The sequence below is a fragment of the Theropithecus gelada genome, chromosome 11, assembly GCF_003255815.1.
Source record: "Theropithecus gelada isolate Dixy chromosome 11, Tgel_1.0, whole genome shotgun sequence".
In the NCBI taxonomy this organism is placed as follows: domain Eukaryota; kingdom Metazoa; phylum Chordata; class Mammalia; order Primates; family Cercopithecidae; genus Theropithecus; species Theropithecus gelada.
The window spans coordinates 119,403,764-119,406,838 of record NC_037679.1 but is presented as its reverse complement, the minus strand read 5'-3'; the positions used below and the strand labels follow the sequence as shown (position 1 = coordinate 119,406,838).

Sequence of the window (3,075 nt, the reverse complement as noted above, 5' to 3'; positions counted from 1 at the left end):
TTTTACTTTTTACTTTGTATAATAAATTATTCTTTTTAAATGGTGGGAGTGTGAATGGTAACTTGTAACGTTTTCCTTTTGTGTTTTTTACTGCCAAATATGCTAAACAATGAATCTACGTGGTAAAGCTATGCAGTCTTCCAGCTATAAAATGCATATTTACATGAAAAATCTCAGACAACAGGAGGCAAAGATTCTTGTTCAGATTGTTTCATGCAACTGAAAATGTTTCTTATAGTCTCTCATAATCCACATTTAAAATATTACACATAAGCTTTGCACAGTGGCAGTATCATAGCCAATGAGGTTTATCCGAGGCACACTTATTGCTGATTAAAAACATTTCCCAATACCCTGCCATGAAGACTTGCAATATAGTTGGCATTAGCCATTTTTGACAGTCTCTACAGAGACTGAATATAATATTGTGATATATATATAAAAACATATAGCCTTGTAATAATTAAAGACATTTTTACATTTAAAGACATTATTAAAGATATAGTTTCTTTAAACCTGTATTCTCTCTTCTCTCTAAATCATACTCAAATAATAGTAAAGAGTTCAAAAAGTAAAATATTTCAAGGAAAAAATGGCTAACATGGTAAAACCCTGTCTCTACTAAAAATACAAAAAATTAGCCGGGCGTGGTGGCTGGCGCCTGTAGTCCCAGCTACTTGGGAGGCTGAGGCAGGAGAATGGCATGAACCTGGGAGGCAGAGGTTGCAGTGAGCCGAGTTTCAGGTATGTCTTTATTAGCAGTGTGAAAAAGGACTAATATACACTGTTATTTCTTGATTTTTAAACAAAGGTGTTTAATATTAGCTCTTGACTTTTTACTATGGGAGGTGAGGATTTAGCTTACCTATCGTTACATACCATTTCCCCTTTTCTAACACATTATTATGATTTTACCATAATTCTTGGTATATAATATTCAGTGTTTATAATACTAGGAGTATGTGAAAATTACTTGTAATTAAGCCATGTAAAGTGATTATGATTCCATTTCCTGCTTTGAGCAACTTTTGGTTTTCTTTGGAATTCATAATTATCTCTGTTGTTTGCTTAGTTTTATATCATTAATCCTAAACCTCTCTGCTAGAAGTGTCACACCATAAAGTGATATAACAATTGCTATCTTTCCTTCTCTTTTCTCTCCTCCTTCCCTCTTTCCTTTTCTCCCTTTCTTTCTTTTCTCCCTACCCTTCCCTTCCTTCTTTCTTCTCTGTTTTCTTCTTTTTTTCCTTCTCTTTCTCTCTCTGTCAGCACTCCTGGTGCTCTCTCTTACTTCAATCTGGACTGGTTGCTCTCTCAACCAGCCTGCTGTACAGTTCTTTTTCTTTTTACGAGACAGAGTCTTGCTCTGTCACCCAGGCTGGAGTGCAGTGGTGCAATCTTGGCTCACTACAACCTCTGTCTCCTGGGTTCAAGCAAATCTCTTGCCTCCTCCTCCCGACTAGCTGGCATTACAGGTGTCCGCCACCACACCCGGTAAGTTTTGTATTTTTAGTAGAGATGGGCTTTCATCATGTTGGCCAGGCTGGTCTTGAACTCCTGACCTTGTGATCTGCTTGCCTCGGCTCCCCAAAGTGTTGAGATTACAGGCATGAGCTATTGCGCCCAGCCTTCCTGCTGTACAGTTCTTATCCTGGGATCTTCCTTCACTTTCATATTGAGTACTCTATTTGCTTTTTCTTACAATTTATTGGCTTGCTTGTATTGGCGGGACCACTTCCTCTATTATCTTCTTGGAAAAAGTAAATGAGAATTAAATCTTTTGAGACCTCACAAGTTTGAGAATTTCTTATTCTATCATTGCATTTACTTGATAATTTGGCGAAGTATAGAATGCTGGGTTTGAAATAATTTTTCCTTAGTACTGTGAAAGCTGCTATTATTATTATTTTATTTTATTTTACTTTTTTTGAGATGGAATCTCGCTCTGTCGCCCAGGCTGGAGTGCAGTGGTGTGAACTCGGCTCACTGCAAGCTCCGCCTCCCAGGTTCATGCCATTCTCCTGCCTCAGCCTCCCAAGTAGCTGGGACTACAGGCGCCAGCCACCACGCCCGGCTAATTTTTTGTATTTTTAGTAGAGACAGGGTTTTACCATGTTAGCCATTTTTTCCTTGAAATATTTTACTTTTTGAACTCTTTACTATTATTTGAGTATGATTTAGAGAGAAGAGAGAATACAGGTTTAAAGAAACTATATCTTTAATAATGTCTTTAAATGTAAAAATGTCTTTAATTATTACAAGGCTATATGTTTTTATATATATATCACAATATTATATTCAGTCTCTGTAGAGACTGTCAAAAATGGCTAATGCCAACTATATTGCAAGTCTTCATGGCAGGGTATTGGGAAATGTTTTCAATCAGCAATAATTGTGCCTCGGATAAACCTCATTGGCTATGATACTGCCACTGTGCAAAGCTTATGTGTAATATTTTAAATGTGGATTATGAGAGACTATAAGAAACATTTTCAGTTGCATGAAACAATCTGAACAAGAATCTTTGCCTCCTGTTGTCTGAGATTTTTCATGTAAATATAATACCTTTACATGAGATTTTTCATGTAAATATAATACCTGGGGGAATTTATAAAAGAAAGAGGTTTATTGGACTTATACAGTTCCACATGGCTGGGGAGGCCTCACAATCATGGAGGAAGGCAAGGAGGAGCAAGTCACATCATACGTGGATGGTGGCAGGCAAAGAGAGAACTTGTGCACGGAAACTCCCATTTTTAAAACCATCAGATCTCGTGAGAACCACTGACTATCAGGAGAACAGCATGGGAAAGACCCACCCCCATAACTCAATTACCTCCCACCAGGTTTCTCCCACAACACGTGGAAATTATGGGAGTTACAATTCAAGATGAGACTTGGGTGGGTACACAACCAAACATACTATTCTGCCCCAGGCCCCCCCACAAATCTCATGTGCTTTTTACATTTCAAAACCAATCATGCCTTCTCAATAGTCCCCCAAAGTCTTAACTCATTTCAGCATTAACTCAAAAGTCCACAGTCCAAAATCTCATCTGAGACAAGGCAAGCCCT

General features: G+C 37.9%; 2 non-coding genes across 2 annotated transcripts; one reads left to right on the top strand and one right to left on the bottom strand.

Annotated features, from left to right (window-relative positions):
• The first annotated feature begins 272 nt into the window (after nt 1-272).
• LOC112635747 lies at nt 273-413 on the top strand. The gene has a single exon (XR_003122067.1). It is a non-coding gene; the product is annotated as a U4 spliceosomal RNA (small nuclear RNA).
• A 1,889-nt stretch (nt 414-2,302) lies between these two features.
• On the bottom strand, nt 2,303-2,443 carry LOC112635746. Its single transcript, XR_003122066.1, has one exon. It is a non-coding gene; the product is annotated as a U4 spliceosomal RNA (small nuclear RNA).
• Nucleotides 2,444-3,075: the final 632 nt, after the last annotated feature.